The sequence below is a fragment of the Bombina bombina genome, chromosome 2 (genome assembly GCF_027579735.1).
Source record: "Bombina bombina isolate aBomBom1 chromosome 2, aBomBom1.pri, whole genome shotgun sequence".
NCBI lineage: Eukaryota > Metazoa > Chordata > Amphibia > Anura > Bombinatoridae > Bombina > Bombina bombina.
The window spans coordinates 819,284,606-819,301,574 of NC_069500.1; the positions used below are offsets into that span (position 1 = coordinate 819,284,606).

General features: G+C 40.6%; 1 protein-coding gene across 4 annotated transcripts in view; it reads left to right on the forward strand.

Moving 5' to 3' along the window:
• JSRP1 (junctional sarcoplasmic reticulum protein 1) overlaps positions 1–16,969 on the forward strand; it is a 409,477-nt gene that overhangs the window by 324,110 nt on the left and 68,398 nt on the right. The window lies entirely within an intron of this gene.

The following is a 16,969-nucleotide window of genomic DNA, read 5'->3' on the forward strand; positions in this document are numbered from 1 at the left end:
TTCGAGTCTCTTGAGGAGGCTCTACAGGTGGAGACACCGTTGGATGATATCCTAGACAGGCTTAAAGCTCTTAAGTTAGCCAATTCATTTATTCCCGACGCCGTTTTTCATTTAACAAAGCTAACGGCTAAGAATTCAGGTTTTGCCATTCAGGCGCGTAGGGAGCTATGGCTTAAGTCCTGGTCAGCTGACGTTACTTCAAAGTCTAAGCTTCTCAACATCCCCTTCAAAGGGCAGACCCTATTCGGGCCTGGACTGAAGGAGATCATTTCTGATATTACTAGAGGAAAAGGCCACGCCCTTCCCCAGGATAGGTCCAACAAATTAAGGACCAAATCAGGCTAATTTTCGTTCCTTTCGAAACTTCAAGAGTGGCGCAGCTTCAACTTCCTCTACTGCAAAACAAGAGGGAACTTTTGCCCTGTCCAAGCCAGTCTGGAGACCTAACCAGGCTTGGAACAAGTGAAAGCAGGCCAAAAAACCTGCTGCTGCCTCTAAGACAGCATGAAGGAGTAACCCCCGATCCGGGACCGGATCTAGTTGGGGGCAGACTTTCTCTCTTTGCCCAGGTTTGGGCAAGAGACGTCCAGGATCCCTGGGCTCTAGAGATTGTTTCCCAGGGATATCTTCTGGATTTCAAAGCCTCATCTCCAAAGGGGAGATTTCATCTCTCACAATTATCTGCAAACCAGATAAAGAGAGAGGCATTCTTACGTTGCGTTCAAGACCTTCTGGTTATGGGAGTGATCCACCCAGTTCCAAGGGAGGAACAGGGGCAGGGATTCTATTCAAATCTATTTATAGTTCCCAAAAAAGAGGGAACTTTCAGACCAATCTTGGATCTCAAAATCATAAACAAATTTCTCAGGGTCCCATCCTTCAAGATGGAGACTATTCGAACCATCCTACCTATGATCCAGGAGGGTCAATATATGACTACCATGGACTTAAAGGATGCTTATCTCCACATTCCGATACACAGAGATCATCATCGGTTTCTCAGGTTTGCCTTCCTAGACAGGCACTACCAGTTTGTGGCTCTTCCCTTCGGGTTAGCCACAGCACCAAGAATCTTTACGAAGGTTCTAGGGTCCCTACTGGCGGTTCTAAGGCCACGAGGCATAGCGGTGGCTCCTTACCTAGACGACATTCTGATACAGGCGTCGACTTTTCAAATCGCCAAGTCCCATATGGACATTGTTCTGGCATTCCTGAGGTCTCACGGTTGGAAGGTGAACGAAGAAAAGAGTTCTCTCTCCCCTCTCACAAGAGTTTCCTTCCAAGGAACTCTGATAGATTCAGTAGAAATGAAGATTTTTCTGACAGAGGTCAGGTTGTCGAAGCTTCTAACTTCCTGCCGTGCTCTTTATTCCACTTCTCAGCCGTCAGTGGCTCAGTGTATGGAAGTAATCGGCTTAATGGTAGCGGCAATGGACATAGTTCCGTTTGCCCGCCTACATCTCAGACCACTGCAACTTTGCATGCTCAATCAGTGGAATGGGGATTACACAGATTTGTCCCCTCTGCTAAATCTGGATCAGGAGACCAGGGATTCTCTTCTCTGGTGGCTATCTCAGGTCCATCTGTCCAGGGGAATGAGTTTCCGCAGGCCAGAATGGGCTATAGTGACGACAGATGCCAGCCTTCTGGGCTGGGGCGCAGTATGGAACTCCCTGAAGACTCACGGTTCGTGGACTTAGGAGGAAACCCTCCTTCCGATAAACATTCTGGAACTAAGAGCGATATTCAATGCTGTTCAGGCTTGGCCTCAGCTAGCTGCGGTCAGGTTCATCAGATTTCAGTCTGACAACATCACAACTGTAGCCTACATCAACCATCAGGGGGGAACAAGGAGCCCCCTGGCAATGTTGGAGATTTCAAAGATAATTCTATGGACAGAGGTTCACTCTTGCCATCTCTCAGCTATCCATATCCCAGGAGTAGAGAACTGGGAGGCGGATTTCCTAAGTCGGCAGACTTTTCATCCGGGGGAGTGGGAGCTCCATCCGGCGGTATTTGCCCAGTTGATTCAACTATGGGGCAAACCAGAACTGGATCTCATGGTGTCTCATCAGAACGCCAAGCTTCCTCGTTACGGGTCCAGGTCCAGGGATCCCAAGGCAGCGCTGATAGATGCTCTAGCAGCGCCCTGGTCCTTCAGCCTGGCTTATGTGTTTCCACCGTTTCCTCTGCTCCCCCGTCTGATTGCCAAGATAAGCAGGAGAGAGCTTCAGTTATTTTGATAGCTCCTGCGTGGCCACGCAGGACTTGGTATGCAGATCTGGTGGACATGTCATCCTTTCCACCATGGACTCTGCCGCTAAGGCAGGACCTTCTACTTCAAGGTCCTTTCAAACATCCAAATCTAATTTCTCTGCGTCTGACTGCTTGGAGATTGAACGCTTGATTCTATCAAAGCGTGTTTTTTCTGTATCGGTCATTGATACCTTAATTCAGGCTCGAAAGCCTGTCACCAGGAAAATCTATCATAAGATATGGTGTAAATATCTTCATTGGTGTGAATCCAAGGGTTACTCATAGGATTCCTAGAATATAATCCTTTCTCCAAGAAGGATTGGAGAAGGGATTGTCAGCTAGTTCCTTAAAAGGACAGATTTCTGCTCTGTCTATTCTTTTGCACAAACGTCTGGCTGAGGTTCCAGACGTTCAGGCGTTTTGCCAGGCTTTAGTTAGAATCAAGCCTGTGTTTAAACCTGTTGCTCCGCCATGGAGTTTAAATTTAGTTCTTAAAGTTCTTCAAGGGGTTCCGTTTGAACCTTTGCATTCCATAGATATTAGGTGGAAAGTTCTGTTTTTAGTAGCTATCTCCTCGGCTAGAAGAGTTTCAGAGTTTTACAGTGTGATTCACCTTATCTGATTTTCCATGCGGATAAGGTAGTTTTGCGTACTAAACCTGGGTTTCTTCCTAAAGTAGTTTCTAATAAGAATATCAATCAGGAGATTGTTGTTCCTTCATTATGTCCTAATCCTTCCTCAAAGAAGGAACGTCTTTTACACAATCTTGATGTGGTTCGTGCTTTAAAGATTTATTTACAAGCTACAAAGGATTTTCGTCAAACATCTGCTTTGTTTGTTGTCTACTCTGGACAGAGGAGAGGCCAAAAGGCTTCGGCAACTTCTCTTTCTTTTTGGCTGAGAAGCATAATCCGCTTAGCTTATGAGACTGCTGGCCAGCAGCCTCCTGAAAGAATTACAGCTCATTCCACTAGAGTGGTGGCTTCCACATGGGCTTTTAAAGATGAGGCCTCTGTTGAACAGATTTGTAAGGCGGCGACTTGGTCTTCGCTTCATACTTTTTCTAAATTCTACAAATTCGATACTTTTGCTTCTTCTGAGGCTATTTTTGGGAGAAAGGTCTTACAGGCAGTGGTGCCTTCCGTTTAAGTTCCTGCATTGTCCCTCCCTTCATCCGTGTCCTAAAGCTTTGGTATTGGTATCCCACAAGTAATGGATGAACCCGTGGACTGGATACACCTTTACAAGAGAAAACAAAATTTTTGCTTACCTGATAAATTTATTTCTCTTGTGGTGTATCCAGTCCACGGCCCGCCCTGTCATTTTAAGGCAGGTGTTTTTTTTTTAAACTACAGTCACCACTGCACCCTATAGTTTCTCCTTTTTTTCTTGCTTGTCTTCGGTCGAATGACTGGGGGTGGCAGTTAGCGGAGGAGCTATATAGACAGCTCTGCTATGGGTGTCCTCTTGCAGCTTCCTGTTGGGAAGGAGAATATCCCACAAGTAATGGATGAACCTGTGGACTGGATACACCACAAGAGAAATAAATTTATCAGGTAAGCATAAATTTAGTTTTTTTCAAATAAAGATAGCAAGAGAACGAAGAAAATTGATAATAGGAGTAAATTAGAAAGTTGCTTAAAATTGCATGCTCTATCTGAATCACGAAAGAAAAAATTTGGGTTCAGTGTCCCTTTAAAATGTCCTTTTGCCTTTTCCCTGAAGTTAAGGAAAACAGACCAAGCCACAGATACCGCAGAAGATACCTGAGCTTGCAACTTCTGTAAGCAAATACACTCCTCCAGGAGATTGAGAGGAACCGCAGAGCACTGCATGTGACGCCATATAGGCTTGGGACATAAAAGGAGAAAGCTGTGGCAGTGCCTTAAAAGCAACATCCTTGGAGACATGAAGTTCAAACCAATCTGTACATTTAATAGCATTTGCAAAATCAGAGGTACAGAAAAAATAAATGTTTAAACCAATTTTTAGTTGAGCAAGCCTTCCACACAACTTCAGCATCAGTAGAAGGAATTATACTGCCTGAATCCGAAATTTCACCCTCAGATGTAACCGAAGAATCTTCATCCTCAGACTTCTGAGAGGAAATACTTTGATTAGCCATTTCAGGATCAGAAACCTTACTTACTGTTTTCTTAAATTTCCTTTTGCGTTTTGCCTGCAGCATGGGAAAAGCAGACAGCGCCTCAGATACCGCAGAAGATACCTGGGCAGCAATATCTTGCAAAATAACTCCAGACGGAGCATGAGAGGAAACGCAGGGCACTGCATGTGCAGATGAATAGGATTGGGACGCTTGAGGAGAAAGCTGCGGCACATCTGAAACAGGAGGCTCCTGAACAGCATCCGCCTTAGCTAATGATGGCTCAGGGTCAAAAAGTCTATTTATATAAGCTAAAGTTCTTTCAATACATGAAGAACAAAAAAGGTACTGGTTGTCCCACTTGGGCATCAAAACATAAGCTACAGGTAACATCCTGCACAGCCTCCTGATCCATAATACAAAAAAAAAAGCACATTAAAAAAAATAAAAAAATAAAACATTTTTTTAATCTTTTAACAAAGAATATAAAATACAGACCCAAAAAAGTACATAATCTGTTACTAAAAACGGATCCTCACTGAGCCATCAATAAAATAAATAACTCCTCACACTAACAGTGCCTGCAAAAACTGCCATAAAAACCTGCACCTTGACAGGAATAATAAAAAACGTCCCTGCAGCATTTCAGCTACATAGAAAAATAAAACTGGCACTTACCTCAATATTTATCTGTCTGGCAGCAGGACAGCTCACCTGGTTTGAGAGGATGCCATCACTCACATGGACCTGTGGAAATACAGAAAGACTGAGTAAACTTACTCAGGCTATCTAAAGAGGGCAGCAAAATGTTTTGGGAAAAATTGCTCAAAAGCCACCATTACCCTACTGAAGAGACTGACATGGGCTAAGGCTAGACCCTTTAGAAAGATCAGAGCACACCTACTCTGCTTTAAAATAAAAAAAAATCTTGATAGTAGATCAGTCACCAAAACTTCACCACCTCCATGCACCACAGGCAAAGAGAATGACTGGGGGTTATGGGTAAGGGAAGTGACATATAAAGCAGCTTTGCTGTGGTGCTCCTTGCCTCCTCCTGCTGGCCAGGAGTGATATTCCCACTTGTAATTGATGATTCCGTGGACTCACCATATCTTAGGAAAGAAGACCTAACACCCATCGCGCAAACAACATAGAATATTTGCATTAGCAAATGTGAAATATTTACACTAAATACATAGTTTAAATCTTTTTTTAATTTAGAATATTTTATAAATATGTTTTATTATGTTTTCATCTACTTAATGGCACTTATATATGTCTGTATGTGTGTACATATATATTTGTGTTTATATGTGTATATATGACTGTAAATACATATATACACATATAAATACATTAATATATATGTATACATATATAGACATATATAAATATACATCATTAGACATGTATATGTATGTGTCTAATGTTAAAGCCCTTCAGCTGTTTTTTTTTCTTCTAACACCCAAGATCTCATATCTTTGAGTTCTTAAAACTTTTGTGTGCAATATTTTTTCTAAGTAATTTGTATTTGACAGTGTTAATATGAGTGTACCTGTATTTTGTAATGTATTTTTTAAATGTTTTGTGCAACTTTTTTTTCCGGAAAACAGTTAAGCACAGCTCTGAGATTGCGGTAAGGATTGAAGTGTAAATGGCGATTGCACTAGTGCAATCACGATTTCACTCAACTTGTAATATCAGCGGAATGAAAAAAAGCTAGCGAAAAGACAATATCACTTGCACAAAACCGTTTGCGCCTCACTTGTAATCTAGCCCTTATTGTCTATAAAACAATGGAAGCTGCCATATTGTAGCTTAGGTTACCGTCTCTGCTGTGGCCAATTAGAGACAGTTATAAATAAGTCACTAGAGTGTGCAGCCAATGGCTGTGTGGAATATAACAGTGTTCTGCACTACCATTTCTAACAGGAACTGAAAAGCTCACAATTTCAGAATGGAATTACAGGAAAATGGGACAAAATAAATAATTAAATATATTGCAGATTTTTTTATATATATATATATATATATATATATATACAATTTATCATTTTATATTCCCATCTCAAAGTGTTTAATGTCCCTTTAATGTCAAAGCAAAATGTATAGATGAAGACCATGGATATGCAACTTGACTGACTGTTTACACCTGGATTACAGCATCTCTGGATCTCTTTCTGCCATCTGGCAAAGATTATTTTGCAATCATCCAAGGTGCTTCATTCACTGATTATTTGAGCATTGTTGCTCAGTTGTTGGCAATGTTTATTATTGCCATTGGCTGATTTGGTTACTGGTCATAGGCTATCCAGTTTTGCACTGCTTATCAATTGTATATATCAAAGGCACAAAAGTATTCAGTCCTGACTTCTGGCAAGAGAGAAATTATCCGCTAGATTTAGAGTCCTGCGGCCAAAGGGGTGCGTTAGCTACGCATGCTTTTTTCTTTCATGTAATTAACAAGAGTCCATGAGCTAGTGACGTATGGGATATACATTCCTACCAGGAGGGGCAAAGTTTCCCAAACCTTAAAATGCCTATAAATACACCCCTCACCACACCCACAAATCAGTTTTACAAACTTTGCCTCCAAGGGAGGTGGTGAAGTAAGTTTGTGCTAGATTCTACGTTGATATGCGCTCCGCAGCAAGTTGGAGCCCGGTTTTCCTCTCAGCGTGCAGTGAATGTCAGAGGGATGTGAAGAGAGTATTGCCTATTGAATGCAGTGATCTCCTTCTACGGGGTCTATTTCATAAGGTTCTCTGTTATCGGTCGTAGAGATTCATCTCTTACCTCCCTTTTCAGATCGACGATATACTCTTATATTTACCATTACCTCTACTGATTCTCGTTTCAGTACTGGTTTGGCTTTCTACAAACATGTAGATGAGTGTCCTGGGGTAAGTAAGTCTTATTTTCTGTGACACTCTAAGCTATGGTTGGGCACTTTATTTATAAAGTTCTAAATATATGTATTCAAACATTTATTTGCCTTGACTCAGAATGTTCAACTTTCCTTATTTTCAGACAGTCAGTTTCATATTTGGGATTATGCATTGAATTATCATATTTTTCTTACCTCAAAAATTTGACTTTTTTCCCTGTGGGCTGTTAGGCTCGCGGGGGCTGAGAATGCTTCATTTTATTGCGTCATTCTTGGCGCGGACTTTTTTGGCGCAAAAATTCTTTTCCGTTTCCGGCGTCATACATGTCGCCGGAAGTTACGTCATTTTTTGACGTTATTTTGCGCCAAAAATGTCGGCGTTCCGGATGTGGCGTCATTTTTGGCGCCAAAAGCATTTAGGCGCCAAATAATGTGGGCGTCTTATTTGGGGCGTCGCTTTTGTCTCCACATTATTTCAGTCTCATTTTTCATTTGCTTCTGGTTGCTAGAAGCTTGATATTTGGCATTCTTTCCCATTCCTGAAACTGTCTTATAAGGAATTTGATCTATTTTGCTTTATATGTTGTTTTTTCTCTTACATATTGCAAGATGTCTCACGTTGCATCTGAGCCAGAAGATACTACAGGAAAATCACTGCCTGCTGGATCTACCAAAGCTAAGTGTATCTGCTGTAAATTTTTGGTAGCTATTCCTCCAGCTGTTGTTTGTAATAATTGTCATGACAAACTTGTTAAAGCAGATAATATTTCCTTTAGTAATGTACCATTGCCTGTTGCAGTTCCCTCAACATCTAAGGTGCAGAATGTTCCTGATAACATAAGAGATTTTGTTTCTGAATCCATAAAGAAGGCTTTGTCTGTTATTTCTCCTTCTAGTAAACGTAAAAAGTCTTTTAAATCTACTCTCTCTACAGATGAATTTTTAAATGAACACCATCATTCTGATTCTTTGGACTCTTCTGGTTCAGAGGATTCTATCTCAGAGATTGATGCTGATAAATCTTCATATTTATTTAAGATGGAATTTATTCGCTCTTTACTTAAAGAAGTACTAATTGCTTTAGAAATAGAGGATTCTAGTCCTCTTGATACTAATTCTATACGTTTGGATAAGGTTTTTAAAGCTCCTGCGGTTATTCCAGAAGTTTTTCCTGTTCCTAATGCTATTTCTGCAGTGATTTCCAAAGAATGGGATAAATTGGGTAATTCATTTACTCCTTCTAAACGTTTTAAGCAATTATATCCTGTTCCGCCTGACAGGTTAGAATTTTGGGACAAAATCCCTAAAGTTGATGGGGCTATTTCTACCCTTGCTAAACGTACTACCATTCCTATGTCAGATGGTACCTCGTTTAAGGATCCTTTAGATAGAAAAATTGAATCCTTTCTAAGAAAAGCTTATCTGTGTTCAGGTAATCTTCTTAGACCTGCTATATCATTGGCTGATGTTGCTGCAGCTTCAACTTTTTGGTTGGAAACCCTAGCGCAACAAGTAGCAAATCGTGATTCTCATGATATTATTATTCTTCTCCAGCATGCTAATAATTTTATCTGTGATGCCATTTTTGATATTATTAGAGTTGATGTTAGGTTTATGTCTCTGGCTATCTTAGCCAGAAGAGCTTTATGGCTTAAGACTTGGAATGCTGATATGGCTTCTAAATCAACTCTACTTTCCATTTCTTTCCAGGGAAACAAATTATTTGGTTCTCAGTTGGATTCTATTATTTCAACTGTTACTGGTGGGAAAGGAACTTTTTTACCACAGGATAAAAAATCTAAAGGTAAAAACAGGGCTAACAATCGTTTTCGTTCCTTTCGTTTCAACAAAGAACAAAAGCCTGATCCTTCGTCCTCAGGAGCAGTTTCAGTTTGGAAACCATCTCCAGTCTGGAATAAATCCAAGCCTGCTAGAAAGGCAAAGCCTGCTTCTAAGTTCACATGAAGGTACGGCCCTCATTCCAGTTCAGCTGGTAGGGGGCAGGTTACGTTTTTTCAAAGAAATTTGGATCAATTCTGTTCACAATCTTTGGATTCAGAACATTGTTTCAGAAGGGTACAGAATTGGTTTCAAGATGAGACCTCCTGCAAAGAGATTTTTTCTTTCCCGTGTCCCAGTAAATCCAGTGAAAGCTCAAGCATTTCTGAATTGTGTTTCAGATCTAGAGTTGGCTGGAGTAATTATGCCAGTTCCAGTTCCGGAACAGGGGATGGGGTTTTATTCAAATCTCTTCATTGTACCAAAGAAGGAGAATTCCTTCAGACCAGTTCTGGATCTAAAATTATTGAATCGTTATGTAAGGATACCAACGTTCAAGATGGTAACTGTAAGGACTATATTGCCTTTTGTTCAGCAAGGGAATTATATGTTCATAATAGATTTACAGGATGCATATCTGCATATTCCGATTCATCCAGATCATTATCAGTTCCTGAGATTCTCTTTTCTAGACAAGCATTACCAATTTGTGGCTCTACCGTTTGGCCTTGCTACAGCTCCAAGAATTTTCACAAAGATTCTCTGTGCCCTTCTGTCTGTAATCAGAGAACAGGGTATTGTGGTATTTCCTTATTTGGACGATATCTTGGTACTTGCTCAGTCTTTACATTTAGCAGAGTCTCATACGAATCGACTTGTGTTGTTTCTTCAAGATCATGGTTGGAGGATCAATTTACCAAAAAGTTCTTTGATTCCTCAAACAAGGGTAACCTTTCTGGGTTTCCAGATAGATTCAGTGTCCATGACTCTGTCTTTAACAGACAAGAGACGTCTAAAATTGATTACAGCTTGTCGAAACCTTCAGTCTCAATCATTCCCTTCGGTAGCCTTATGCATGGAAATTCTAGGTCTTATGACTGCTGCATCGGACGCGATCCCCTTTGCTCGTTTTCACATGCGACCTCTTCAGCTCTGTATGCTGAACCAATGGTGCAGGGATTACACGAAGATATATCAATTAATATCTTTAAAACCGATTGTTCAACACTCTCTAACGTGGTGGACAGATCACCATCGTTTAATTCAGGGGGCTTCTTTTGTTCTTCCGACCTGGACTGTAATTTCAACAGATGCAAGTCTCACAGGTTGGGGAGCTGTGTGGGGATCTCTGACGGCACAGGGAGTTTGGGAATCTCAGGAGGTGAGATTACCGATCAATATTTTGGAACTCCGTGCAATTTTCAGAGCTCTTCAGTTTTGGCCTCTTCTGAAGAGAGAATCGTTCATTTGTTTTCAGACAGACAATGTCACAACTGTGGCATACATCAATCATCAAGGAGGGACTCACAGTCCTCTGGCTATGAAAGAAGTATCTCGAATTTTGGTTTGGGCGGAATCCAGCTCCTGTCTAATCTCTGCGGTTCATATCCCAGGTGTAGACAATTGGGAAGCGGATTATCTCAGTCGCCAAACGTTGCATCCGGGCGAATGGTCTCTTCACCCAGAGGTATTTCTTCAGATTGTTCAAATGTGGGGGCTTCCAGAGATAGATCTGATGGTCTCTCATCTAAACAAGAAACTTCCCAGGTATCTATCCAGATCCCGGGATCCTCAGGCGGAGGCAGTGGATGCATTATCACTTCCTTGGAAGTATCATCCTGCCTATATCTTTCCGCCTCTAGTTCTTCTTGCAAGAGTAATCTCCAAGATTCTGAGGGAATGCTCGTTTGTTCTGCTAATAGCTCCGGCATGGCCTCACAGGTTTTGGTATGCGGATCTTGTCCGGATGGCATCTTGCCAACCATGGACTCTTCCGTTAAGACCAGACCTTCTGTCGCAAGGTCCTTTTTTCCATCCGGATCTGAAATCCTTAAATTTAAAGGTATGGAGATTGAACGCTTGATTCTTAGTCAAAGAGGTTTCTCTGACTCTGTGATTGATACTATGTTACAGGCTCGTAAATCTGTATCTAGAGAGATATATTATAGAGTCTGGAAGACTTATATTTCTTGGTGTCTTACTCATCATTTTTCTTGGTATTCTTTTAGAATTCCGAGAATATTACAATTTCTTCAGGATGGTTTAGATAAGGGTTTGTCCGCAAGTTCCTTGAAAGGACAAATCTCTGCTCTTTCTGTTCTTTTTCACAGAAAGATTGCTATTCTTCCTGATATTCATTGTTTTGTACAAGCTTTGGTTCGTATAAAACCTGTCATTAAGTCAATTTCTCCTCCATGGAGTTTGAATTTGGTTCTGGGAGCTCTTCAAGCTCCTCCGTTTGAACCTATGCATTCATTGGACATTAAATTGCTTTCTTGGAAAGTTTTGTTCCTTTTGGCCATCTCTTCTGCCAGAAGAGTTTCTGAATTATCTGCTCTTTCTTGTGAGTCTCCTTTTCTGATTTTTCATCAGGATAAGGCGGTGTTGCGAACTTCTTTTGAATTTTTACCTAAGGTTGTGAATTCCAACAACATTAGTAGAGAAATCGTGGTTCCTTCATTATGTCCTAATCCTAAGAATTCTAAGGAAAAATCGTTACATTCTTTGGATGTTGTTAGAGCTTTGAAATATTATGTTGAAGCTACTAAATCTTTCCGAAAGACTTCTAGTCTATTTGTCATCTTTTCTGGTTCTAGAAAAGGCCAGAAAGCTTCTGCCATTTCTTTGGCATCCTGGTTGAAATCTTTAATTCATCTTGCCTATGTTAAATCGGGTAAGACTCCGCCTCAGAGGATTACAGCTCATTCTACTAGGTCAGTTTCTACTTCCTGGGCGTTTAGGAATGAAGCTTCAGTTGATCAGATTTGCAAAGCAGCGACTTGGTCCTCTTTGCATACTTTTACTAAATTCTACCATTTTGATGTGTTCTCTTCTTCTGAAGCAGTTTTTGGTAGAAAGGTACTTCAGGCAGTGGTTTCGGTTTGAATCTTCTGCTTATGTTTTTCTTTAAACTTTATTTTGGGTGTGGATTATTTTCAGCAGGAATTGGCTGTCTTTATTTTATCCCTCCCTCTCTAGTGACTCTTGTGTGGAAAGATCCACATCTTGGGTATTCATTATCCCATACGTCACTAGCTCATGGACTCTTGTTAATTACATGAAAGAAAACATAATTTATGTAAGAACTTACCTGATAAATTCATTTCTTTCATATTAACAAGAGTCCATGAGGCCCACCCTTTTTTGTGGTGGTTATGATTTTTTTGTATAAAGCACAATTATTCCAATTCCTTATTTTATATGCTTCGCACTTTTTTTCTTATCACCCCACTTCTTGGCTATTCGTTAAACTGATTTGTGGGTGTGGTGAGGGGTGTATTTATAGGCATTTTAAGGTTTGGGAAACTTTGCCCCTCCTGGTAGGAATGTATATCCCATACGTCACTAGCTCATGGACTCTTGTTAATATGAAAGAAATGAATTTATCAGGTAAGTTCTTACATAAATTATGTTTTTCTCCCGAGTTCACAGAAGGGCTGCGTTAGGCTCCAAAAAGGGAGCGCAGAGCATAATTTACCGTCACTGCAACTCTCAATACCAGCGGTGCTTATGGACGCGGCCAGCTTCAAAAACGTGCTTGTGCACGATTCCCCCATAGGAAACAATGGGGCCGTTTGAGCTGAAAAAAAACCTAACACCTGCAAAAAGCAGCGTTCAGCTCCTAACGCAGCCCCATTGTTTCCTATGGGGAAACACTTCCTAAGTCTGCACCTAACACCCTAACATGAACCCCGAGTCTAAACACCCCTAATCTTACACTTATTAACCCCTAATCTGCCGCCCCGGCTATCGCTGACCCCTGCATATTTTTTTTTAACCCCTAATCTGCCGCTCCGTACACCGCCGCCACCTACGTTATCCCTATGTACCCCTAATCTGCTGCCCCTAACACCGCCGACCTCTATATTATATTTATTAACCCCTAATCTGCCGCCCCCAACGTAGCCACCACCTACCTACAATTATTAACCCCTAATCTGCCGACCGGACCTCACCGCTACTATAATAAAGTTATTAACCCCTAATCCGCCTCACTCCCGCCTCAATAACCCTATAATAAATAGTATTAACCCCTAATCTGCCCTCCCTAACATCACCGACACCTAACTTCAAGTATTAACCCATAATCTGCCGACCGGACCTCACCGCTACTCTATTAAATTTATTAACCCCTAAAGCTAAGTCTAACCCTAACACTAACACCCCCCTAAGTTAAATATAATTTTTATCTAACAAAATAAATTAACTCTTATTAAATAAATTATTCCTATTTAAAGCTAAATACTTCCCTGTAAAATAAACCCTAATATAGCTACAATATAAATTATAATTATGTTGTAGCTATTTTAGGATTTATATTTATTTTACAGGCAACTTTGTATTTATTTTAACCAGGTACAATAGCTATTAAATAGTTAATAACTATTTAATAGCTACCAAGTTAAAATAATTATAAAATTACCTGTAAAATAAATCCTAACCTAAGTTACAATTAAACCTAACACTAACATTAAACCTAACTACTACTAACAATAAATTAATTACATACAAATACCTACAAATAAATACAATTAAATAAACTAACTAAAGTACAAAAAATAAAAAAAGAACTAAGTTACAAAAAATAAAAAAATAATTTACAAACATTAGAAAAAGATTACAACAATTTTAAGCTAATTACACCTACTCTAAGCCCCCTAATAAAATAACAAAGCCCCCCAAAATAAAAAAATGCCCTACCCTATTCTAAAATAAAAATATAAAAGCTCTTTTACCTTACCAGCCCTTAAAAGGGCCTTTTGCGGGGCATGCCCCAAAGAATTCTGCTCTTTTACCAGTAAAAAAAAACATACAATACCCCCCCAACATTACAACCCACCACCCACATACCCCTAATCTAAGCCAAACCCCCTTAAATAAACCTAACACTAAGCCCCTGAAGATCTCCCTACCTTATCTTCACCACGCCGGGTATCACCGATCCGTCCAGAGGAGCCTCCGAAGTCTTCATCCAAGCCCAAGCGGGGGCTGAAGAAGTCCATCATCGGGCTGAAGAGGTCCATCATCGGGCTGAAGAGATCCATCATCGGGCTGAAGAGGTCCATCATCGGGCTGAAGAGGTCCATCATCGGGCTGAAGAGGTCCATCATCGGGCTGAAGAGGTCCATCATCGGGCTGAAGAGATCCATCATCGGGCTGAAGAGATCCATCATCGGGCTGAAGAGATCCATCATCCGGCTGAAGAGGTCCATCATCGGGCTGAAGAGATCCATCATCCGGCTGAAGTCTTCTATCAAGCGGCATCTTCAATCTTCTTTCTTCCGGATCCATCTTCATACCGCCGACGCGGAACATCCATCCTGGCCGACGACTTCCCGACGAATGACGGTTCCTTTAAATGACGTCATCCAAGATGGCGTCCCTCGAATTCCGATTGGCTGATAGGATTCTATCAGCCAATCGGAATTAAGGTAGGAAAATTCTGATTGGCTGATGGAATCAGCCAATCAGATTCAAGTTCAATCCGATTGGCTGATCCAATCAGCCAATCAGATTGAGCTCGCATTCTATTGGCTGATCGGAACAGCCAATAGAATGCGAGCTCAATCTGATTGGCTGATTCCATCAGCCAATCAGAATTTTCCTACCTTAATTCCGATTGGCTGATAGAATCCTATCAGCCAATCGGAATTCGAGGGACGCCATCTTGGATGACGTCATTTAAAGGAACGGTCATTCGTCGGGAAGTCGTCAGCCAGGATGGATGTTCCGTGTCGGCGGGATGAAGATGGATCCGGAAGAAAGAAGATTGAAGATGCTGCTTGATAGAAGACTTCAGCCGGATGATGGATCTCTTCAGCCGGATGATGGATCTCTTCAGCCCGATGATGGACCTCTTCAGCCCGATGATGGACCTCTTCAGCCCGATGATGGACTTCTTCAGCCCCCGCTTGGGCTTCGATGAAGACTTCGGAGGCTCCTCTGGAAGGATCGGTGATACCCGGCGTGGTGAAGATAAGGTAGGGAGATCTTCAGGGGCTTAGTGTTAGGTTTATTTAAGGGGGGGTTTGTGTTAGATTAGGGGTATGTGGGTGGTGGGTTGTAATGTTGGGGGGGTATTGTATGTTTGTTTTTTTTACAGGCAAAAGAGCAGAATTCTTTGGGGCATGCCCCGCAAAAGGCCCTTTTAAGGGCTGGTAAGGTAAAAGAGCTTATCTATTTGTATTTTAGAATAGGGTAGGGCATTTTTTTATTTTGGGGGATTTGTTATTTTATTAGGGGGCTTAGAGTAGGTGTAATTAGCTTAAAATTGTTGTAATCTTTTTCTAATGTTTGTAAATTATTTTTTTATTTTTTGTAACTTAGTTCTTTTTTTATTTTTTGTACTTTAGTTAGTTTATTTAATTGTATTTATTTGTAGGTATTTTATTACATTAATTTATTGATAGTGTAGTGTTAAGTTTAATTGTAGATAATTGTAGGTATTTTATTACATTAATTTATTGATAGTGTAGTGTTAGGTTTAATTGTAACTTAGGTTAGGATTTATTTTACAGGTAATTTTGTAATTATTTTAACTAGGTAGCTATTAAATAGTTATTAACTATTTAATAGCTATTGTACCTGGTTAAAATAAATACAAAGTTGCCTGTAACATAAATATAAATCCTAAAATAGCTACAATATAATTATAATTTATATTGTAGCTATATTGGGGTTTATTTTACAGGTAAGTATTTAGCTTTAAATAGGAATAATTTATTTAATAAGAGTTAATTTATTTCGTTAGATAAAAATTATATTTAACTTAGGGAGGTGTTAGTGTTAGGGTTAGACTTAGCTTTAGGGGTTAATAAATTTATTAGAGTAGCGGTGAGGTCCGGTCAGCAGATTAGGGGTTAATACTTGAAGTTAGGTGTCGGTGATGTTAGGGAGGGCAGATTAGGGGTTAATAATATTTATTATATGGTTATTGAGGCGGGAGTGAGGCGGATTAGGGGTTAATAACTTTATTATAGTAACGGTGAGGTCCGGTCGGCAGATTAGGGGTTAATAATTGTAGGTAGGTGGCAGCGACGTTGGGGGTGGCAGATTAGGGGTTAATAAATATAATATAAGGGTCGGCGGTGTTAGGGGCAGCAGATTAGGGGTACATAGGGATAACGTAGGTTGCGGCGGTGTGTGGTCGGCAGATTAGGGGTTAAAAAATTTATTATAGTGGCGGCGATGTGGGGGGGCCTCGGTTTAGGGGTACATAGGTAGTTTATGGGTGTTAGTGTACTTTAAAGCACAGTAGTTAAGAGCTTTATGAACCGGCGTTAGCCCAGAAAGCTCTTAACTCCTGGCTTTTTCCTGCGGCTGGAGTCTTGTCTTTAGATTTCTAACGCTCACTTCAGCCAAGACTCTAAATACCGGCGTTAGGAAGATCCCATTGAAAAGATAGGATACGCAATTGGCGTAGGGGGATCTGCGGTATGGAAAAGTCGCGGCTGCAAATTGAGCGTTAGACCCTTTCCTGACTGACTCTAAATACCAGCGGGCGGCCAAAACCAGCATTAGGAACCCCTAACGCTGGTTTTGACGGCTAATGCAGAACTCTAAATCTAGGCGAATGTTAAGCTAAGTAGAAATATTAGTTTTCAGGCACGATTAGTGGTAACATTGCATTCTGCCTGTGTGTGTCACAATTCAGAGTTCCACTTTTAGCATTTATGTATTATATTTTTTGATAGCCATCAAGATATTTTTTTAGGAATTATTGT